Source organism: Rhinatrema bivittatum, chromosome 9 (assembly GCF_901001135.1).
Source record: "Rhinatrema bivittatum chromosome 9, aRhiBiv1.1, whole genome shotgun sequence".
Lineage (NCBI taxonomy): Eukaryota > Metazoa > Chordata > Amphibia > Gymnophiona > Rhinatrematidae > Rhinatrema > Rhinatrema bivittatum.
The window spans coordinates 117,373,500-117,398,443 of NC_042623.1; the positions used below are offsets into that span (position 1 = coordinate 117,373,500).

The window sequence follows — 24,944 nt, forward strand, 5'->3', positions numbered from 1 at the left end:
GGCAGCTGAGGAAGGTGGGGGGGGGGGGGCGCGAGGGGCGGCCGGACTCCGTGGGGAGGCGGGAGTGCCGGCGCATGGGGGGGGGGGCCTGGGGAGTAAAAGAAAAGTAATAGTAAAAGAAAATCCTGAAAGTCCATGTGCTGACCTCCAAAATGGCCGCTGCCATGTGCTGACCTCCCAAAATGGCCGCTGCCATGTGCTGACCTCTGCTGGCAAGCCCTTCCCATAAGAACCACAATACCATGCTAAGATGTAAGCCGACCTTTCATTAATATTTTAATTTACTTTGTATAGAGCTGCATAGCGCAGCCTAAATCATATCTATCAAGCTGAGGGTCCTGTACCCCTTATAATTCAGTATAAACGTGCACATGGGACAGCTGTCCCTTTAAATGGTAACCGAATACTAAATATCACCTTTAGGATTAATATAAAAAACATCCTGTTAACCTGGCTGAGCACTCAGATGCCGTACCGCTGTCCCATAGACATATCCTCAGAATTCCCAACTACGGGGATGCTGGCTACTTTTTAATTGTCAGATTACTTAGGTATAACAAAGCACATCCACAGGTTGTTGAGGTAGCATGGCAGACATGAAGCCTGCCCACTTCCTAGCAATTTAGAGAGCGAGGGGTAAAGCAATACATAGAAAACGTCGATTTTAAAGTAAAGCAAGCCTACAAGATCAGTGCTCTAACCACTGAGCTACCAAGCCTGCTACTGCCAGCCATGTGCTCTAACCACCTATGCATTCACCATGTGCAGACCCCTTCAATGGCATTTCTTAAAAGGCTACAAGTGAATGATAACCATCCCTGCACTCGCTGCCCTTTCAATAAATACAGCAACCAGTAATGCAGAGCAAGCATTGTGCTGAAAGCCAGCCATGAGCTCATAAAATATATATATAATAGCAGGTAAAGTGTAGCCATGTGCCCATGGCGTTTCACTAAATATATAATAGTTAAAATATATATAACCAGCCATGTGCTAAGGCATTTCCTTAAATAAAATAACATTCCAGGCAGAAGCAGCCATGCAATCAAAGCCTTTTCATTAAATAAAGTACTGGTAATGCAGAACCAGCTCAATGCAAAAGGGGGGAGGGGGTGAGCATACCTTCCAGACCTTAGCAACACAAAATTACCATTAATATTCTCAACATTTTGCCTATAAGCCACAAAATCTTTGTACTTTACCCAATGATGTAATCAAAGAAATCGTTCCTGCTCCTTTAGCTGATCTGCTCCTCTTACAGCACAGCCGTGCTGGAGGCAAAGTGAAAGTAAAAGCAAAACTGTTGTAGCACAGCCGTGCTGAGATCAGCCTGTTGCTCTCGCTTCCAGGATGGAAATGTGCTCCCCCCACCCCGCCCTACCTCTAAGTACCCGAGCTCAGAGACGCCGTCTTCCTTGTCTCATTGGCTCATGCTCAGGTTTGAACTGGCCCCTAATCCCATTGTCCGCCCGGCTGTGCCCCCCTCCCCCCTCCCTCTTGCCTGCCGCACGTCTGCCCAGTTATACGGCCCATGCCTCGAGAGGCAGGGCCTCCTGTAATCTCGTGGTCGCCTGCTTGAACCTGCAGAGCCAGAAAGCGTCCCCGCCTCGCCCTATTGTTCCAAGTGCCGCCTCTGGGTTGCCTGGGAGGGCTCAGGCGGATCAGTGAACGGGAATCAGATGCGCTCACACGGCCACGCCAGTCTCCGACGCTCTCCTCCCACGGAAACAATCAAAGGGACAGCAGCGAGGATCCGCAGTCCCACCCCCAGCCGCCCGTGCCCCGGGATCAGGTAAAGAGCGACGACGCGGAAAAAATCCGTGCCCCTTGCGAGCGAGGGTGGGACGAGCCGGGCGAGAACTATCATGGGAAGCGGCACCATTGAGAGAGAGACTCGCCCGGTGCCACGTGTCTGGTGGCGCCGGCAGATTGTGGTCAGGAGTCGGTTTGAGCTGGTGATGGCGTGTACGAGGCATCACGGGGCTGGGGCTCAGCTGTTCGTCCCCATCCCGGGGGAGTTCTGCAGTGACCGGCAACAGATGACGAAGGGGTTAGTGACGTCACGCGTGCTTGCACTCTAGAGAATCTGCAGCTGTTGCTGCTGGAGTATTTCCACACACCATGGGGCAACGCGACTCCTGGCGTGGCTGGCCTTACAGAGTGTGCTTCTTTTCTAATTCGTTAATAGGGAGCGTTCATTGGAATGTATTCCTTATTATATCAGGGCAGCAATTATCAGCCAGGGTTCACCACGTGATAACCTCCTAGCGGAGTCTTCCAAGATCCCCTTGTGAACTTATTTAATGAAACCAAACAGCTAGAGTGCCTTGATCAAAACAAAACAAATTAAATGGGCGGTAGATTACTGTAGACAGCTAAGCACTGCTGCATCTATCCTTCTTTCCTAAGCTAGTGTCACTCATGTACCCAAGGCCTCCGGTTGCAACTCCCCAGCTACCATTCATCATCCCCTCTTGGCCAGTGTTGTCCATTGTTAAACATGCACACCCCCATTCTTCTGGCTGACACAGTTCACAGTCCTGCTTGCTTCCCCCTATCTGTTGCTGCTTATACTCCTTTCCATCTTCCTTCTGAGCACTGCTCCCACGCCATCATCCAGGGGAGGTTATATAAAGGGACAGGGTGAGGCGGCTGCTTCAGGTGGCAAGATTTTGAGGCTGAAAAATTGCCCCTGAAACCTTCCTGCCACAGCTGCCACACCCTAAACTAACCTTCCCACCCCTTCCCCTAACCTTTCCCCCTCCTAGCCCTACTCTAACCCCCTCCCAAAATTTTATTCTACCTTTTGCGCCTGCCTGCATGCGATCCTCCGACATAGCAGCAAATGGCCACTGTGCTGGAGGCCTCTGGCCCCATCCCCGGACCGCCCCTCTTGTAAAGCTCCGGGACTTAGACACATCTCGGGGCTTTACGCGCGTCGCCGGACCTTTATAAAATAGGCCCAATGCGGGTAACCTCCCCTACGTGCGTAAATCCTCTGAAAATCCGGCCCATAGTGCACAATTGATGGAGGATTTACAAGAATATCTTAGATTGAATAATCAGGGCAAAATGGTAGTAGTTTGGGATTGTTTGAAGGCAAAAGTTAGAAGGAAACTGATTTTGAGAGCCTCCTACAAAAAAATAGAGAGAAAGAGAAAATTAGGTCATTGCTTAGGAGTAGGATAGTTCAGTTGGAACAGGCATTCAATAAATTGGTCCAAATTGGTGTATAGACAGTTAACAAAAGCTAGAGATGAACTTAATTTGCTAGAAACAAATGACATATCATATCAGCTGGAATTGGCCCACCAAACATGTATTGAGGGGGGAAATAGAGAAAATAAAATGTTGGCAAGAAAGCTGAAAAAGATTAGCACCCAGAATAATGTGGTCAGAATTAAAGGGTAAACAGGAGAAATATTGACAGCAAATAAAGATATAAGAACTTGTTTTTTTGCAATTGTATAAAGCATTGTATAGTGCAGATGGATTGATTATAGATGATGAGTTCCAGAAGTATTTGGATAACATAGAACTACCTGAACTATCCGACGAGCATCAATTGATGCTCGATAAAAAAATTACACAGATGGAGGTTGCTTATGTTATTAAGAATCTTAAGTTTCCAGGTTTGAATGGCTTTATCTCCAAAGTATATCAATGATTCGCTCCCTGTTTACTTACTCCATTAACAAAAATGTTTTAACTGTCTTAGAAATGATGATGTCCTTTCTCATGGGTCTAATAGAGCTGGCATAACAATACTGGCTAAACCAGGCAGGGATCCAGCCACTTGTGGGCCTTATCGACTGATCTCGCTTATCAACCTGGACCTATTAATTTTGGCCAGAATTTTAGTGGATCAGAAAAAGGGCGTAATTGCTTGAATAATACACTCAGACCAGGCAGGCTTTATCCCCGGCTGGATGGCAGCGATAATAAACAGAAAATCATGGATTTTATGTGGTGGGTAAAAAAGGAGAAAATCTATTTTATTTATTTAGAAACATTTCTATACCATCTTTTCACAAACAGAAGTTGACCAAAATGGTTTACAAAAATTATTCAAAATAATAAAAAATAAAAATAGAAGATAATATCAACTAAATAACATAACTAAATAAGATAACATAACTAAATAACATTTGATATGGTTCTTTGGCCTTTCCTATTTAAAACTTTGGAAAGGCTGAATTTTGGGGGATATTTCATTCATTGGATTCAAATATATGATTCTCTTGAAGCGTGCATAAAAGTGAACGATGGTTATTCCTTGGAGGGGGTGGTAGAAGAAATGGGGATGTTCAGCAAAGTTTCAGGGTTTAAGATAAATTGGGAAAAATCAGATATCTTGAATGTTTCCATTCCACCAGAACAAGAGATGGTAATGCGGCAATGTTTCTCCTTTAAATGGGCATGGCACAAGATTAAATATTTGGGGATCTGCTTAGGTAAGTGGATGGAGGATCTGTATAATCTTAATTATCTGTTGCGATGACCGGCCATGGGTTCCGTGGCCGGCTCCCCTTACCTCCTCTCCGCAGCCCTGTCGGCCTCCCTCGGCCACACGACATGGCGGGGATGCCGTCCTGCCTACCTCCAGGCTCTATCTCGCGGCCCATTCGCCGCCGCCGAGTTCCCTTCTCTTCGGGAATTCCCTAGTGCGCCTCTCCCCGGGATTTAAAGGGGCCGTGGCGCGCTAGGGCTGCTGGGCCTCCTCAGATGACATCATCCTTACAGCCCTATATAAGGCAAGCTCTGATGGCCAGAGCTTACCTTTGTAACTGGATTCCTCCTTAGTTGCCTTGGCTCCTTTCATGCTGATTCTGGATTCAAGTGGACTACTTCCTAGCCTGACCGTCGTCTCCCCGACTACGTTGTATTCACTGAACCCGACCTCTGTCTGTCCTTCGACTACTCCTGATTGCTGCCCGGACCTGACCTCAGCCTGTACCCGACTACTCCTGACTGCTGCCTGGATCCAACCTCTGCCTGTTCACCGACCATGCCTGACCGCTGCCTGGATCTGACCTCTGCCTGTTCATCGACCACGCCTGACCGCTGCCTGGAACTTGACCTCTGCCTGGCCTGACTACTGCCGGACTGACCACAGGTACTGACCCCTGCTTCGGCTGACCATTCTGGACTGATACTCTAGTCTTGAACCTCGCTATCCACTGGGACACCCTTTTCTGACCTCCTGCGACCTCTGGACATTCTTCCCTGAACTCTGGCCGTGCACCCTTGTTCATGCTGGGCACTCCCCTATGCTTCCTCTCTCGGAGACCCAGCGAGGCCCACCTAAGACCAGGCGGCCCGAGTAACCAAGGGCTCAACCTGAGGGAACCCCGGGTTGCTATTGACGAAGCTCTAGCTAGCCTCTGTCTCCTCCTGTGCTCCGCCTCCTGGTGACAGGTGCCCTCCGGGTCCGACCGGAGGGCTGTACCAGTCCTGCACTTGGCCAAGGGTCCATTTCCAGCGCAACATTATCCACCTCTGATATCCAGCATATTAAAGGATTTGGAGACGTGGGAGGGTCATAATTTATCATAGCTGGGTAAAATAGCTTCAGTAAAAATGAATATTTTACCCCGGTTATGTTACTTATTTCAGACTTTGCCTGTTCGTGTCCAAACAAAATGCTTAAGCTTTTGCAACGGCATATTTTGATTACTTATGGAGTCGAAGAGCACCTAGGGTGGTGTGGAGTGTGATGTAGCAACCAAAGCTTAGGGGAGAATTAGGGCTCCCAAATCTTATTTGGTATTATATGACATCTCAGGTTCATGCAATAATAGACTCAAATAAAAAACAAAAGATGAAGCAAAGGGTAACCGTGGAGCAATCCTTGCTAAGCCATATGCCTTTATCCGCTTTGATTTTGCAACCCAAGAAAACTTGGAGACCCCTTAGGGATATATCTCCTGCTGTGTTCAGTACCCTGGAAATTTGGTCCCATTGGCATAGTAGGTTAGTGGGTTGTAGAGATTGGGGTAGTTTTTAAAACGTGCGCATGCACGTCCATGTGCACGCGCTTCCCGGCGCACACACATGGACGTGCCGATTTTTAACGTACGTGCCATCGCGCGCATGTTATAAAATTCGATGGCCGTGTGCACATGTGCGCCAGATTTTATAATCCGCGTGCGTATGTGTGGGCGGTGCGCACAAGGGGGGGAGAATTTATGCAAATTATGTGCGGCGACGCATTGGGGCCTTCTCCAGTTCCCTCCCAGTCTGCTCCAATTAAGGAGCGGACTGGGAGGGAACTTCTTTCCCCCCTACCTAAACTTCCTCCCTCTTCCCCTCTCCTCCCCACCCCCTAAACCCTACCGATCTTTTTTTTTGTTTGTTTGTTTTAGAATTCGGGACAGCGTTCAATGGCGCTGTCCCGGCCTGCCCCCCCAGCTCGCACCTTTGAAGAGGCCCGGCAGTTGTGCGCGTACTGGGGTTTACACGCGTGGCCGGGCCTCTTTGAAAATTCGCTGGCCGGGCACAAGGCCTGGCCATGTGCGTAAACCCCGGGATTTATGTGTGTAGGCCGTTGAAAATCTACCCGATTATTTTTTCAGTACATCACTCTTTCGCAATACTGCAGTTTCTTTGAGTTTGCCTTTACCTGCCTTTTGGAATTGGAAGGAACATGGAGTGGTACTTATGAAGCATTTGGTTGGGGGGGAGGCCATGCTGAGCTTTGATTCAGTAGTGAGTACATTTGATTTGCCTATCCGAGAATTTTATGCTTATGTTCAAATTCCGCGTTTTTTGGGGTCAGTGAAGATAAAAGAGGAATTTTCTCCTGGGGAAATCCTATTTGGAATGCTTATGTTGTAAAGGGGATTATTTCAAGGTTGTATGCTTTACTAAATCAAGAACCTCAGGAATCTCCTTTTCATATTAAGGCGTGGGAGAAGGATTTGGGATGTGCTCTTTCAGAGGGGTGGGGGACCTTTCATTTCTTGCACACTGGAAAGTGCTCTATCTCTGCCTCCCTTTTCGAAAATGGGTACAAAGTGTTAATGCGTTGGTATTTAACACCGGAGCGGTTACATAGAGAATTTCCTCACGTAGATGATAAATATTGGAGAGGATGTGGGGACCTTTTATTATATTTGATGGCAGTGCGGCGTTATCCGTGTATTCTGGGAGGGGGGGAATCTCTTCACTAATTTATCATGTCACTGGTTTACAAGGGATTAACTCTCCCAAACATGTATCGTTGAGTATGCCTGCATTACAGACAGATAGAAACCACAGTTGCTCATACAACAGATTTTTCTAGCTGCTCAGTGTGACATAGCTCTCTTTTGGAAAAAATGAAACAAAACAGAGGCTCCACCATTAACAACTGTCATTAAACGTTTGGATAGAGTGCATCGTTTAAGCAGAATAAGTGCTCTAAGGATACATGCTAAAGGTAAATTTGAAATTTTATGGTTACCGTATGTGGCATGGAAAGCGAAGAAAGAGAACATTGTGGATTAGAGGGGGATACTTTCCTCTCTCTCTCCAGGGGGAATGATGTTTTTAGCTTTTATTGAATTGTACGATAGGTAGGTTATAGCTTTTCCAGGTTTCTTGGTTTTTTTGCAGCAATAGGATATTAATTTTACTTTGTAATGGACCCAATATGGGGAGGTGGAGGGTGGCTTTGAAGTTTATACGTCTACTGTCTATTTAAAAACCAGAATAATGTTTCCATGTCCAATGGTTTCTAGGTTATGTATTTTATGTGATGTTTCAATACAAATTTAAATTTGGTGGGAAAAAAAAAGTTAGAGATTTTAGACTGGACTTGAATATGGCCAATGCCTGCAGGCTTCTGGGATTGTGTGGGCAGAACTTACAACCTGCTGCACAATCAGGATTCCCGAAGCTTTTCCATCTCTTAATTCAGGGTGCTTGTCTTCAGTCTCGGTTTTCTCTCTGCTCCAGCCCCATCCCCTCACAGTCTTCAGTGGAGGGAGGAGGCTGAGACTGGTGCAGACGGAGTGGGTGATCCAGGGGTAATCCAGCCCCTCTCCTTGTTGTTCCCTCCCCACCCCCATCTTCTCCTGTTGTGAAGGGAACGGGAGGAGAAGGGTGAAGTGGTAGTGGACAGAGAAAGCAAGCATCATATTTGATCTCTCAAAGATCTCTTATATCAATTCAAAGATGATTTTGATATAATTCCTGGATAAGGTGATATCCCTTTAGAATCATTTCATCTTTATACAAAGGTTTTTGCACCTCCGTATATCAGCAACAAAGAGCCATACCCTTGCCAATTGGATAACATGAAAGAAAAAAAGTTTGAAATATATTCTGAGAGTTCAATCCAGTGCACGGAAGACATTTTGGAAGTGTTTCATATTATTATTATTATTATTATTATTATTATTATTATTATTATATAATCTCCCTCTAGCAAATTAAGCTATAATCATATTAAAAGAGTGACCCTTATGAATAAAATTAATGCCGAGTCAAAAATCAGGTAGCATTAGGTCACATGGTGTTTTTCTTCACAAATAAAATATACCCAACATTACAAGGAATATCAGAGATATAAATGAGAGAGCACTCTGGTGAGAGCATGCAGATACTAAGCTACCAACATGTTTGATAAATGATTTTTATTCCAGCAATCAGAGTTCATATGAAATGGAAATATTCAGAATAAGGAATGACCATAGTGGAAGAGATTATTACAATGGATAGAAATAGACTTGTTCCAGTTATCTGTGATTCACAAACCTCTCGATTAGGACCTTGTGATTTCTGATTCACAATTCAAATCATGATTCGTGAGTCATTTTACAGAATTTGTAAGGATATTTTATCAAACTCTAAAACAGGGTTTCCCAAACCTGTCCAGGGGACCCTTTCTGGATATCCAGAATGAATATGCATGAGATAAATGTGCATATACTGAGTCTCCATTGTATGCAAATGTATCTCATGCATATTCATTGTGGCTATCCTGAAAACCTGACTGGCTGTGGGGTCCCCAGAGCAGGTTTGGGAAGCCTTGCTCTAAAAGATCACTTTGACAAGCAAAAAGCTCTGTGTAGCAGGTACACATCTTTGCCCAAGGTGTGCAGACGTTTGCTGAATAATGGTTGTATATCTGGAAATCCTCAGCCTATAACATTTTTTCTTATGCTGCAATACAGACAATTTGGGTGGGCTGATGGAATATTCAGAGTATAATATTTTGGAATGCTAGTGGTGACCCGACATTCACAGTTGGCGAGTAACCTGCTGAGGCTGGCACTGTACAGGTGGACTGCGGAGGCCATGGGAAGTGCTTCTTTCCAGCATTCTTGCTTTCTGATGACCACCAATGGGTCACGGAAAGAGAAGGGATGAGCAACACTTCAGAGAAGCATTTCCTGCCTTCCCATTGCAGCCCTCCATGGTTCCAGTGCCAGAGGTAAGGTGAGAAAGAAAGCAAGGCTGGCCGAATTTTCCTCCTACCTCCTTCAACTACGTAAAAGTAAGCAAGAATGGAGCGTGTAGATTTTCTTTGGGCTTGTGTAGTTAAGTTTGACATTTTATGCCATGGGATATTCTGTTAATTCACCTATGAAATTCAACCATAGACATTCAACATACACCTCTTTCTCCTCTGCATGACTGGAAAAGTTAATCTGTTAAAATGCTAGGCATCTGTAGCCAAATGTGCAGATGCCTACTGAAAGAAATAATCTTTCTTCAGGCAGGAGTCAGTTTTATTGGTTATTTCTTGCCTGCAGAAGAGTAATTTCACTGCAGTCAATGGGAACAATCAAAGCTCTCAGTTCTCCCTTACATCCTTAGGGGTAGATTTTAAAAGGAGCGTGCGCACATGGACACATGGATTTTTTAACATCCGCATGTGCAGGCGGCCTGTGACTCACTCGTGCGGGGAGGGGGATTTTATTAAATACATTTAAGTACATATTAAGTACATGCAGTGACGCGATCAGACCTAGACCAGTTCCCTCCCAGTCTACTCCAATTAAGGAGCGGACTGGTAAGGAGCTTCCATAACCCTAACCCTGCCCTCCCTACCTTTTCCATTCTCCTCCCCAACTCCCAACCTAAACCTAACTATCCCTTATTCTTTTGTTTCCATACTTACTGCTCCTCTGGATAGACACAAACTCCCCACACCCAGACCTACAGAGTGTGAAACTGACACCCAGACAAACAAACACAGATAGAAAAAGACTCCCTAAACCCAGACACAGACACCCCACGGAGAAACAGAAATCCAAGAAGCATACAGCACTGGACAGAAAACCACAGACAGGCCCAGAGAGAGAGAGACAGAGCACACCACACACACAGCCACGTAGGCCACACACACAGATAAAGCACACCAGATATATACACACACACACTCCAGACCACACGCAGACATGCAGTCCACATACCACAATGGTAAGGGCTGGAAAAAAAACATTAAAAAATGAGGTGCCATCCTAAATTTTTTTGGAGCAGAATGCAACTCCATTTCACCTTGACCGATCTTTTAAAAATCTTTTTGTTTATTTTCACTACTTTTTCCTATTTGTCTTTGTATTCTTTTTTTAGTTTGCTCTTCTTTTTTTTGTTTTGTCCAGGGTTGTCTTTGGATTATTTAACTGTTTTACACTTTTTGCCCTTTTCTTTTCTTCCCTTCCCATTTCCTCTCCCTCTTCCATTCAACTTCTTATTTTATCTGGCCTCTTTGTGCACTCTCCTCCCCTACCTCACCATTTCTTTCCCCCCGGGCGGGCAACAGCTGTGATCTCTCTCCCTGGACAAGGACCCGGCGTCAGCAGCAGGAAGTCCTCCCAGGCTGAGGCCTAAGGGTGGCAGATCTTTCTGGGCTGTTGAACCTAGCAGTGGCTCCTATAATGTCCAGTTCTGCCGCAAAGTAAGCACCTTCCTCCCTGGGACCCTACCACCGCTAAAGCAGCTCCTCTCCCTGGCCCACCAAAAAAGACACATGGCTAAGGCATGGCATGCTTACTATGATAGAACTGGTATATTAATCCTTCTCTCCTCTGTTCCCTAAGACGCTAGTAGAATCACCTTCATACTAGGCATCATCGATACGTGTTACTACTCTCTTACTCAGCCTTATATATAATCATTTGTCAAAATTAGCCACAGTTTCTAATATCAAAGTAGGCTATTAAACTGAATATATATTTTTTGTTTTGCTTTTGCAAATAAAATACACAGTCTCTATATAAAGATGATTATAATACATTTATCTCAATTATTTCTAGCTAGGAGCTAAAAGCTTGAAGCAACACCGCAAAATTGTGATGAAAATCTGATGTTCACTTTGTTGTAGATCACAAAGCTCGACATGGGACCACATTTTTATTTAGTGAATAGTTCTTCTTCGAGGAGCAAATCTTGCATTAGCGTCCAAAAATAGCAAAAACATTCGTGTCAATTGTTTGCACTAATTCTTATAACATATAAGAATATTTAGCGGTGGCATTTTCAGCTGATGACAGCGTTTAACAGGAAATGATGTTATAACTGAAAAAGCTGTTACCAGCTCTCTTAATAAATAGGGCTGTCAATCAAATGACATCAGACTGCCTCAAATTACCGTAAAATCTGGTGATGATGCACCATATTATTGTTACAATAATGAATACAAGTTAATTTCGTTATTGAAATTGTATGGATACAGTATTCAAATAAAATATTCACTGTTGTTCTCTTTGGCTTAAAAGATAAGTAGGATCTCCCCCCCATTATTTATTATTTATCTATTTATTTATTTATTTTTAATTTTTATATACCGGTGTTCCTGTATAAAATACATATCGCACCGGTTTACAGAGAACTGAACAGTCGCCTCAGGGGCGGATACATTGAAACAGTAATTGAAAACTGAAAAACTTACAGAGAAACCAATGGGATGCACTTCAAAACATGATTAGCAAAAAGAAGTATAATTCAAAGCCCAACAATTCAAAACATATTTACAGTGGGGTTGAAGTTACAGTGGGGTTACAGGTTACAGTGGGGTTACAGTGGGGTTGAATCCCCCATGGTTTCAAATTAATCTTCTCAATAAACCGCCACTTCAGATCCTTAAACTGATGTGATTGTTGAATGCAATGTGTTACCATGGGTGTTTGCTCTTTTTTTGTCTGTATGCAGCTTTGATGTTCTATCAAACGTTTAAGGACAGGTCATTTTGTTCTTCCCACATACTGTTTTGAACAAAGACAGATGATCATATAGATGACGTTGGATGAAGTACAGTCTGTATAATGAGGTGAATTATATTGTGTACCTGTATTTTCGTCAATTCAACCACTGTTTTGTAACTGGATAGTCCACATTGAGGAATGGACAATATAATCTCTAATATTTTACCATGTCTGTAAGCAGTCAATGGTAGATCTAAAAAAAATTGAATGTGTTTGCAAAGTTGGCCAATATCAATGGATAAGTGAAGCAATTGATGCTGGTCTAGAAGAATGCTTCAATGTGCACACTATGGGATTAGTCTCTTCATTACTTACATTATTCAATATTACCCATTGTCTCTCTGCATTCTAGCTCTTTTAAAAGTTTTCTTAATAAGGTGGTATGGGTACCCTCATATCAATAGTTTTCTAAACAAGTTCTCTGCCAGGACCATAAATTCATTTTTTAGTGGAACATAATCTATGTAAATGTAAAAATTGTTCTACCTGTAAGTTACACTTCAATCAATATTGATGGAAACAGTGGAAATGCAATAGTGATTTTTATCACTTTTTTTTTTTAAACTGTATTTATTAACATTTTTTCAAGTAAATTAACAGAACAAGAACAACGTACAACTCTTTGCATCTTAACCCCTCCCCCCTTCACTCATATGATATCATCAATGATAAGTCCAAGCATATAGCATCGATGAAAACTGTGTGCCACCTTCCATGTGGGTCCTTCTATGAGTCCAGTTGATCAGTCTCTATGCGCCTTGATGCAGTGGAGTCAATATCAGGGTCTCGATCCGGGCTCCATGGATCTCGGAAGGGTCCAGTGTGGGGGGCAAGATAAGATGTAAAAGCAGCCCAGACGAGTGAGGTTTTAGCAAACTTCTGTGGCATAGCTTCCGTAGAAATGGCATGCTCCATAGAGCATAAATGTATCATTTTTTGAAACCATTGATCATAACTGGGGGGTTGAGAATTTAGCCAATGTAACAAGATAACCTGTTTTCCCACCAGCCCGGCCTTTTTAACAAATAGACCCACTGCCGGGGTTAGAAGCAAATGGGATGAAGTGTCTAACCCAAAAAGCCATAGATTAGGGGTGAGTAGCAACTTCGTATGTAAAAACCTTGAGCATGCCTTGCAAATCTGCCTCCAGAATTGGGTAAAGAGCGCACAGTCCCAAAAACAGTGAAAATAATTACTGTTCACATTATCGCATTTTGGACAATTGGCTGACTGCGTAAGTTTCATTTGTTTGGCCCGGATGGGTGTAATATAGCACTGCCAGAGAAATTTGTAATGCGTTTCATGCATTAGCACATTTTCAGATTAATTTATAATTCCTCAAAACATTTCTTAAATTCAACAAAGGTTAACAAAAATAGAGGCCATTCCATCCACTTTGCATGTAAGGGTCTGGGACCTGTGGATGCTCCAGGTCTATGACCTTTTTATATTCACACTTTATTGAATTTTCCAAAGTATACATAAATTATACTTTACAAGAAAATGAAAATACAGATAAGCATATAGGAATTAAAGAAATTAAAACATTCATTTCCATATTTTCCCAATCTCAACATATATGCTATCTCAGGAAACGAAAATTGAGAGCATGGCCAGAAACTTTAAAGGGAGATACTGACAATATCTAACAATAGAAACTGGCTTAACGTTTTTTAGTGGTCTATAACTTTAATGATTGCCTAAGTTTCTTGCCGAGGAGCTAAGGCCACATTTCTTGCATTTAAGAAAGATTTGAGTTGTTCTACAGCTGTAAATGCAAAATTTTCACCTTTACCTTTAATGAGACACCTGCAAGGATATCTCAACATAAACGTGTACCCCAAGGCCACCACTTGTGGTCTTAGTTTAATAAATTCCTGCCTTCTTAATTGGGTGGGTCTGGCAAAGTCAGGGAAAATCTTAACCAATTGACCATAGAAATTTTCTGCGGCATTTTGAAAGTATGCCTTCATTACATTGCTAATATCCTTTTCCATGACAAATGATACTAATAAAGTACCCCTGCCCAATATCTCAATGGCAGAACTTTCTATAAATTGTGTAAGATTATCTAACAGGCCTAATTGGTTTTCGGTGATTCTCCTTTCAATCTTAGTAAGGAAATAGGCTTTATTGACTATTGGTAAGTTAGATTCCCCAAATTTTAAATTCTCAAGGAAAAACTTTTTTAATGTGCTTTGTACATCCTCCCCTAAAGCACGTGGAAAGTTCAGAAATCTCAGGTTCAAATGTCTACTATAATTCTCCAATGATTCCAGTCTCTTGGACTGATATCCCAGATCTTTAATCATCTTAACATTCACTGTTTGAACTTGTATAGATGTTTTCTCAATGTCTGTTAGCCTTTTTCCAACTTCTTTAATATGACCTTCCGTTTTAAGAGTCAGGGAGTGCATTTCAGCTTCCACTTTCTTATATCTAATATCTGCTTCTTTCACAAATTGACCAATGCTGGCCATTAGTTCCCACAGAACATCCAGAGTCACCGTTGCCAGTTTAGGGGGGATAAAAAACTCACCCCTTTCCCGTTCACTCGACGACCCTGAGGAATCCACCGTCAAAACCTCCAGCAGCCTCTGTCCTTCCTCACTCGGGTTAACAGGAGACAAAGAAGGCTCCAGATCTTCCATACCCGGCATCGCTGCTGTACCTAGCAGGCTTGAAGAAAGTCTCGAGGGCAGCACTGCCTCCCGTTCTCGGCGTCCCCCATCCAGGGTATGAGTGATGTCATCGGGAGGCGCCGCTTGCTGGAGGTCTGCCCGCAACACAGGCGCCGGTGGAGGTCGACAATCCGGGGGACTGAGAGTAACTTCCCCAAGCAGTGCTGGAGCTCCCTCTCCAGCTACCGAAGCAGGGATTTCGTCGCCCGTTTTCGCCACTAAGGCAGTAGTGTAGCTTGTAATCCGCGTCTGAACAGCAGGTAGGGACGGCTCGGGGGGAAAAACTCGAACCTTGCCCTTCCTTTTCGCCGGCATCCTATGCAAAGCAGAACAAAATTCAAGAGCGGCAAACCACACGACTGCTCACGCCGCCATCTTGGCCCCAGCTATGACCTTTTTGTAATAGTGGGATGTGGAATATTTTTGATTTTTCCCAATATGCACCATGTCTCTTATGTTATGGACATCTGGAGATTCTGTTATGTGAGATCACATGGTCCGCAGAAAATGGACAATCTGTATGTAGGCATACTGGTCCGAGTCAGGGAGCGCAAACCTTTGTTTAAGGGTAGGGAAGGGGAGTATGGTCCCAGATGCCCTGTCATATAAGTCCGAAATGAAAGTGAGCCCCAATTAATTCCAACGATAAAATGTCCCCTTTCCTTTCCCTGGAGGGAATAAATCATGGCCTGTGATAGTAATAAGGGAAGTTAAACGACTCGGTAGATGGCCTAACTTGCATAGCATAAGCCAGACTTTCCTGCAGATATGGAGGAGTGCTTGGGACTTGATGTGGTGGGGAATCATCTGGTTATCTAGCTGTAGTAGAGGGTTAAGGGATCCCACCCCATACCATTCTAAACGACACAAGTATGGGGTAATCATGGACGTAGCGAAAAGCCAATCCTTAACATATCGTATACAGCAAGCCAAATTATACATGGCTAGGTTCGGGCATCCAAACCCCCCCCCCCCACCCCCTCTTTGGTGGGGTAGTAAGGATGTCCATTGGTAAACGGGCTTTTTTGCCGCACCACAAGAACAAACGGAGGGCTCGTCGTAATCAGTGGTGGTCCTTTTTTGTGATCCAAAGTGGTACCAGCTGTGGGGTGTATAACCACTTGGGTAACAAGACCATCTTAAAGAGCTGTATACGGCCTACAAGAGATAGCGGGAGTGATGTCCAGTTGTGTAAGGAGGTTAATGTGCGAAGCATAAGAGGTTGTATGTTTGCTTTATATAGGTTGCCCACCCGTACTGGGACCCTTATTCCCAAATATTTTAGAGTGTCAGTCACCCATTGAAACGGGAAAGTTCCTGACCAGTTATCGCACAGGTTGCCCGAATTATCAATTGCCTCTGATTTTTCATAGTGAACTTTAAGCCCCGCAAAGATACCAAATTGGTTCAGTATATTCAGTACTATGGGAAGTGATTGTGGGGGCTTCGTAACAAAGACCAGTAAATTGTCTGCAAAAGCAGCTCTTTTAAATATTTGGTTTGGACCACTGAAACCCTTCACCTCTCTACATGCAGCAATCTTCCTCAATAGGGGGTCCAGGGAAAGTATGTACAGCAAGGGAGAGAGACGGACACCTGACGGACACCTCTCTGGATTTGGACTTCTCCAGAGATACAACTATTGGCTAATATGTGCGAGGTTGGATTGTCGTATAGCAGGAGGATGTATTGAAGGAAGTCGCCACGTAGCCCAAATCTTTGCAGTACCGAAAATAAATATGGCCATGCTACATGGTCAAAAGCCTTTTCCGCGTCAAGTCCGATGGCTAAAGCCGGGATATTTTGATGTTGACAGATATTCATGGCAGTGAGAAGTTTAATTATATTTGCGTTGGGCTTTCGCCCTCTAACAAAGCCCACCTGGTGAGGAGAGACTAGGTTTGGTAGGAAAACGTTCAGCCGGACCGCTAAGACTTTCGCCACGATCTTTAAATCACAATTTAGTAATGATATGGGACGGTATGAGGATGGAGTTAAGGGGTCTTTACCAGGTTTAAGAAGAACCGTAATATAGGCTTCATTAAAGGGGGCCGGAAAGTGAGTCTGCGTTAGCCCAGTTGTAAAATATTTCGTCAGGGGTACGCTTATGTGTGAGAGTAGGATTTTATAAAAATCGTAAGGGAGGCTGTCTGGTCCAGGGGATTTACCAGATTGTGCGGCTGTAATAACTTATTTCATAAGTCTGAATAGGTTGATTCAAGAATGCAAGTTGAGAGGCTGTCAGCGTGGGGAGGGCAAGATCTTGAAAGAAGACTTCCTCCGCCATAGAATTGTCTGGTAACTCAGCAGTATAGAGAGTGTTAAAAAAAAGTGTTGGAAGATTTCATTAATTGCAGCGGATTTAGTTGCCGTCTCCCCTGAGGTGGATTTCAAGTTAGGGATATGAGATTTTGTCCTCTGTGTTTTTGTTAAGTTGGCTAGTAGGTGACTTGGCTTGTTCCCAAACTTAAATAGATTTTGTTGCCCTTTTTGCAAATATAATTGGGTTCTAGTATCTAAGAGGGTGTTTAGGCGGCCTAAGATGCTGTAGAACTCTTTCCTATTATGTTCAGAATTTTGTTGTATCAGGGCTTCCTTTGCCTGTCTGAGTAAGCCCTCTAAGTGAAGAATCCCCTTAGTTAATTGTTTATTACGAAAATGGGTATAAGCTATAATTTCCCCTCTTAATACCACTTTTCCCGTGTCCCAAAAAAGGTGTGGCGTAACTATATGCTGTTGGTTATTTGCAGCATAGTCTTTCCATTTTTCTCTCAAGAAAGCTTGAAATTGGGCATCGTCCTTGAGATAGCTGGGGAATCACCAGAGTCGGTCTTTATGGGCTGGCATGTGAGTATTTAACAGGATGGAAATTGGGGCATGATCCGATATAGCCTGGGTCTCAATGGCTGCTGATGCAACCCCAAAGAACTGGTCTTGGGGTAATAGTATATAATCAATATGCGACATCGAACCATGAGAGCGCGATATGTGAGTGTAATCCTTTTCGTTAGGGTGGAGTGTGCGCCAAACATCCAAAAGATCCAGCTAGTGGCATAGAAACTAGGGATGTGAATCGTTTTAGGACGATTAAAATTATCGTCCGATAATTTTAATATCGTCTTAAACCGTTATGGAACACAATACAATACAGATTCTAACGATTTATCGTTATAAATCGTTAGAATCGTGAGCCGGCACACTAAAACCCCCTAAAACCCACCCCCGACCCTTTAAATTAAATCCCCCACCCTCCCGAACCCCCCCCCAAATAACTTAAATAACCTGCGGGTCCAGCGGCGGTCCGGAACGGCAGCGGTCCGGAACAGGCTCCTGCTCTGAATCTTGTCATCTTCAGCCGGCGCCATTTTCCAAAATGGCGCCGAAAATGGCGGCGGCCATAGACGAAAAAGATTGGACGGCAGGAGGTCCTTCCGGCCCCCCGCTGGACTTTTGGCAAGTCTCGTGGGGGTCAGGAGGCCCCCCACAAGCTGGCCAAAAGTTCCTGGAGGTCCAGCGGGGGTCAGGGAGCGATTTCCCGCCGCGAATCGTTTTCGTACGGAAAATGGCGCCGGCCATACGCGTATGGCCGGCGCCATTTTCCGTATGGAAAATGGCGCCGGCAGGAGATCGACTGCAGGAGGTCGTTCAGCGAGGGTTCCGGCGCCTCGCTGAACGACCTCCTGCAGTCGATCTCCTGCCGGCGCCATTTTCCGTACGAAAACGATTCGCGGCGGGAAATCGCTCCCTGACCCCCGCTGGACCTCCAGGAACTTTTGGCCAGCTTGTGGGGGGCCTCCTGACCCCCACGAGACTTGCCAAAAGTCCAGCGGGGGTCCGGAAGGACCTCCTGCCGTCCAATCTTTTTCGTCTATGGCCGCCGCCATTTTCGGCGCCATTTTGGAAAATGGCGCCGGCTGAAGACGACAAGATTCAGAGCAGGAGCCCGTTCCGGACCGCTGCCGTTCCGGACCGCCGCTGGACCCGCAGGTTATTTAAGTTATTTGGTGGGGGATTTAATTTAAAGGGTCGGGGGTGGGTTTTAGGGGGTTTTAATGTGCCGGTTTTTCGATTTTTCGATATTTTTCGATTTTTAACGATTTTTAACGATTTTTCACGATATTTTACCCCCCCAAACGGCAACAATACGATTCCCTCCCCCTCCCAGCCGAAATCGATCGTTAAGACGATCGAGGACACGATTCACATCCCTAATAGAAACTCTATTCCCTTCTTCTTTTTCCCCAAAGTTTGAATCTGGGGGGGATTTTTATCTAGAGAGTTGTCATGAACACAATTAAAATCCCGTACTAGATAAAATATACCTTGGGTGTGTACATGAAGCAGATTACTCAGCTGCACAAAGAACACATGGGTGTATTCATTGGGGGCGTAGGTATTGCAAATGGTAATAGGTTTGTGATTCCATACGCCAATGAGAATAATGTAGCGACCCCTGGATCGGAGATAGTATTAGTAACTTGCAAGTTGGCATTTTTAGATTAGGGGTGTGCATTCGTTTCTAACGCATTTCTCATCCGCAACGTATAGGGCCCTATTCGTTGTATTCGTGGGGAAGCGAAACATATCGCGAATCCCCACGAATACACCAAATCCGCCAAATTATTTGGCCGCCTAAAGGACCCAATTTAAACAAACCCCCACCCTCCTGACCCCCCCCCCCAAAAGACTTACCGAAACTCCCTGGTGGTCCAACGGGAGGTCTGGGAGCCATCCCCTGCACTCACACCCTCGCTGCCGGTTTCAAAATGCGCTGATAGCCTTTGACCTACTATGTCATAGGGGCTACCGGTGCCATTGGTCAGCCCCTGCCACATGACCATCGGCGCCATCTTGTGCTCCTACCATGTGACAGGGACTGACCAATGGCACCGGTAGCCCCTGAGACATAGTAAGGGCAAAGGCTATCGGTGCCATTTTGATTACTGGCAGCCGACGGCCCGAGTGCAGGAGATCGCTCCTGGACCCCTGCTGGACCACCAGGGACTTTTGGCAAGTCTTGGGGGATCCTCCTGACCCCCACAAGATTTGCCAAAAGTCCAGCGGGGGTCACAGGAGCCCACCCACTCTCGGTTTGTGACTTTCAAGATCGGTAAGATGCATTTCCTGAATGCACACTACTTCAGCCCGTAAACATTTAAGATGTGACAATACCTTCTTCCTTTTCACTGGAGAACCCAAACAATTTACATTCCAAGATATGAGTTTAGACGTGTCCCATCAAAGGAGAAACGATCAATAAAGCAATCATTGAGAATTCTGAAAGGAAAGGGGGGGGGGGGGTCAGCCTAGCCCTCCCCTTACCCACATCCGAAGTGCACACAGTTATAAAATAAGGGGTCGGCGCACGCAAGGGTGTGCACAATTGTGACCTTGTGCGCGCCGAGCCGCGCTGCCTTCCCCTGTTCCCCTAACCTAACCTTCCCCCCCAGCCCTATTCTAACCCCCCCAAAATTGTTATCTTTCCTTTTGCAAGTGCCGGCAGCCTGCTGGCATGCGATCCTTCGACACAGCGGCAATGGCTGCTGTGTCGGAGGCCTCTGGCCCCGCCCCCAGACCGCCCCTTTAGTAAGGCCCCGGGACTTACACACGTCCCGGGGCTTTATGCGCGTCGCCAGGCCTTTTTAAAATAGGCTCGGCGCGCGTAACCCTTTGAAAATCCGGCCCATTGTCTTTGAAAAATATTACGACGTAGTAGAATATATATTGGCAAACTGGTATCACAGGAGTATACTTATAACCTTCAACAATTAGAACAAAAATATGATTTGGATATTCCATGCTACAACTCCTGCCCACATTGCTGCATCCACCTCCCCATTATTCCTGTCACTACTTTCACCCCTGTCTCTTCCTCTATCACTGTTGCTTGCACGTCCTCCTCATCCCTCCCCTCTCCCCCCAAAAAAGAGTCTAAACAAAAACCTTGTCATTGCCTTTGAAGAGAGATGCAGGTCATTGCTTTCTGGAAATGGAACTGGCAGCTGACCAGGTATGGTGCAAGGGTATTAGGTGCCCTAAATGAACTTTACAGCCTTGGGTGCCTCCCAACCCCATGGCTGTCTCCATACACAATTCAAAGTTATGCATTTATAATGAATTTTACATGAAAAGTACGGTCTGAGGTAAAAATTCCATTTCAGACAACATATATATATTATATTTACATGCACTGCTGTAGTGTCAACAAAAAAGCAAAAAAAGACCCTTAGAACCCATATGGTTTTAGACCTGATATAATGTGTTGAGTGTGGGCTTGACCCTCAGAAAGCCATGAGTAAACTAAATTGCAGCTACAATATAGTAATATACCAAAATAGACCTAATTGCCAGCTGTCAAACAGTAACAACCTTACTTATGAAAACACAACCCTGCAAATATTACCTCAGGCCCTAAAATATCAGTACACCTCCTATTAGAAAATAGAACAAGCCAGGCTATTATAGATCCTACACAGAAAATACATATTAGCAGAATACTTTACCTTGGTCATCCATGCAGAACACAGGCAGACCATAGCCAAATATAGAATAAAGAGACCATAAAGAACAAATAGAAGCATATAGACAAAACTGAACTGGAAACTGCACCAAGCCATCAGAAAACAATCATAATAGTAAAACCATACTAATAATAAGAATTATTATTAGTATGGTTTTACTATTATGATTGTTTTCTGATGGCCAATGAAGGCCAATGAATAGAACATCCAGTAATTTAAAAACATCCAGTAATTTAAAAACATCCAGTAATTTAAAAACATATAAAAATGTTTTAACATTTCCCAAACACAAAACCTCAGACACATCAAATAACACTCAATTATTAAAATTAATAATGATTAAAGAAAAACTCTTCTATTCTCCATACTTGGGAAGTTTTATTTTATAGTCACCCTGAGATTTTTGTGGATTAATGCAGGGGAGGGGAGGGGGGGGGGGGAGAAGGAGGGTTGCAGTTATGGTGCAAGAATGTTCTCTCTCTCTCATATATACACATACTAGCCGTTAAGCCCATAACAACGGGCTCGGTCCGTTTCCTTCCCACTCCCTCCCCTCATACTCCCTCCTCCTTCACTCTCTCCCCCCTCCCTCTCCCCTTCCCTCCCTCTCACCTCCCTCTCTCTCACCTTCCCCCTCCCTCCCCCTCTCTCTCACCCCCTCCCACCCTCTCTCTCTCTCACACCTCCCTCCCCTCCCTCTCTCTCTCTCACACCTCCCTCCCCCTCTCTCTCACCTCCCTCTCTCACACCTCCCTCCCCCTCTCACCTCCCTCTCTCACCCCTCCCTCCCCCTCACTTTCCCTCCCTCTCACCTCCCTCCCTCTCTCTCACCTTCCCCTCCCTCTCCTCAGTCACTCCCCCTCTCTCAATCCCCTCCCCTCTCTGATCATCCACAACCGGCAGATCTCGGGGGGGTGTGTCCCTCCCGCGCGCGCAGCGGCGCCGCTACTTCTCCTCCCGCTCCTGCCGGCAGATCTCGGGGGGGGGGGGCTGTCACTCCCGCGCGCGCGGCGCCGCTGCTTCTCCTCCCGCTCCTGCTCGTCGTCGCTACTGCTCCTCCCACTCCTGCTTCGCGGTCGCCGCCGTTCCAGCTTTTCACCTTCGCCGCCACTCCTGTGGCCCCACCGCCATTTTTTTTTTTTTGGGGCACGCACGGCTCTGACCGACGTGCTCGCCCGCACATGCGCGGTAGAGCTGCTCTCTACTGCGCATTTGCGGGCCGTCGGTCAGAGCCCATTTATAAGGTAGATTCTCTAACATGCACATGTTCATTCTCACACATACACTTCTCTTCTCTTTCTCTTTCACATGCTTCTTTTCACTCATTCTCATACACATTTTCCCTCTCATCATGCACCCTCCCTCACTCAAATATACACACTGCCCTTCTCTCACCTGCAACCTCCCTCTCTCTTTACATGCTCCCTCATATACACACACACACACTCACACACACTTATGCTCATACTCCCTCTCACTCATGCGCTCTCCGTCCTACACATTCCCTCCCTCCTCTCTTACTCACATGTGCATCCTTTCTCCCTCTCACACTCACACATGCTGTCTCGAAATCCCACACACACTCTTCCTCTCACTTACATTTCCTCATTCACATGTACACTGTTCCTCATTATAGTGGCTCTGGGCCCCTCTTCTACTCTTAAGAACATAAGAACATAAGAAATTGCCATGCTGGGTCAGACCAAGGGTCCATCAAGCCCAGCATCCTGTTTCCAACAGAGGCCAAACCAGGTCAGAAGAACCTGGCAATTACCCAAACACCAAGAAGATCGCATGCTTCTGATGCTATTAATAGCAGTGGCTATTAGCTAAGTAGACTTGATTAATAGCAGTTAATTGACTTCTGCAAGAACTTATCCAAACCTTTTTTGAACCCAGCTACACTAACTGCTCTAACCACGTCCTTTGACAACAAATTCCAGAGCTTAATTGTGCGTTGAGTGAAAAATAATTTTCTCTGATTAGTCTTAAATGTGCTACTTGCTAATTTCATGGAATGCCCCCTGGTCCTTCTATTATCTGAAAGTTTAAATAACCGATTCACATCTACTCATTCAAGACCTCTCATGATCTTAAAGACCTCTATCATATCCCCCCTCAGCCATCTCTTCTCCAAGCTGAACAGCCCCAACTTCTTCTGCTTTTCCGCATAGGGGAGCTGTTCCATTCCCTTTATCATTTTGGTTGCCCTTCTCTGTACTTTCTCCATCGCAACTATATTTTTTTTGAGATGCGGCGATCAGAATTGTACACAGTATTCAAGGTGCGGTCTCACCATGGAGCGATATAGAGGCATTATGACATTTTCCATTTTATTAACCATTCCCTTCCTAATAATTCCTAACATTTTGTTTGCTTTTTTGTCTGCTGCAACACACTGAGCTGACAATTTAAAAGTATTATCCACTATGATGCTTAGATCTTTCTCCTTGGTGGTAGCCCCTAATATGGAACCTAACATCGTGTAACTACAGCAAGGGTTATTTTTCCCTATATGCAACACCTTGTACTTGTCCACATTAAATTTCATCTGCCATTTGGATGCCCAATCTTCCAGTCTTGCAAGGTTCTCCTGTAATGTATCACAATCCTCTTGTGATCTAACTACTCGGAATAATTTTGTATCATCTGCAAATTTGATAACCTCACTCATCGTATTCCTTTCCATATCATTTATAAATATATTGAAAAGCACCAGTCCAAGTACAGACCCCTGAGGCACTCCACTGTTTACCCTTTTCCACTGAGAAAATTGACCATTTAATCCTACTCTGTTTCCTGTCTTTTAACCTGTTTGTAATCCACAAAAGGACATCGCCTCCTATCCCATGACTTTTTAGTTTTCTTAGAAGCCTCTCATGAGGAACTTTGTCAAACGCCTTCTGAAAATCCAGATACACTACATCTACTGTTTCACCTTTATCCACATGTTTATTAACCCCTTCAAAAAAATGAAGCAGATTTGTTAGGCAAGACTTCCCATGAGTAAATCCATGTTGACTGTGTTCCATTAAACCATGTCTTTCTATATGTTCTATGATTTTGATCTTTAGAATAGTTTCCACTATTTTTCCTGGCACTGAAGTCAGGCTCACTGGTCTATAGTTTCCCAGATCGCCCCTGGAGCCCTTTTTAAATATTGGGGTTACATTGGCAACTCTCTAGTCTTCAGGTACAATAGATGATTTTAATGATAGGTTACAAATTTTAACTAATAGATCAGAAATTTCATTTTTGAGTTCCTTTAATACCCTTGGATGCATACCATCCGGTCCAGGTGATTTGCTACTCTTTAGTTTATCAAGCTGGCCTACTACATCTTCCAGGTTCACAGTTATTTGGTTCAGTTCGTCTGACTCATCACCCTTGAAAACCATCTCCGGAACTGGTATCTCCTCAACATCCTCATTAGTAAACACAGAAGCAAAGAATTAATTTAGTCTTTCTGCAATGGCCTTATCTTCCCTAAGAGCCCGTTTAACCCCTCCATCATCTAACGGTCCAACCGACTCCCTCATAGGTTTCTT

General features: G+C 44.7%; 2 protein-coding genes across 12 annotated transcripts in view; one reads left to right on the forward strand and one right to left on the reverse strand.

The window, feature by feature from the left end:
* The window catches only part of LOC115099482, a 126,239-nt gene extending 124,750 nt beyond the window's left edge, over positions 1-1,489 (reverse strand). For 8 of the 11 annotated variants that reach the window (XR_003858792.1, XR_003858795.1, XR_003858790.1 and 5 more), the window contains exon 1: positions 1,203-1,375. The gene's annotated coding sequence lies outside the window, so the exon portion shown is untranslated. The other 3 variants (XR_003858794.1, XR_003858793.1, XM_029617161.1) reach the window with 3 other exon arrangements.
* Positions 1,490-1,652: 163 nt separating this feature from the next.
* SLC16A7 (solute carrier family 16 member 7) overlaps positions 1,653-24,944 on the forward strand; it is a 256,587-nt gene continuing 233,295 nt past the window's right edge. The window contains exon 1 of the mRNA XM_029617156.1: positions 1,653-1,792. The gene's annotated coding sequence lies outside the window, so the exon portion shown is untranslated. The remainder of the gene's footprint in view (positions 1,793-24,944) is intronic.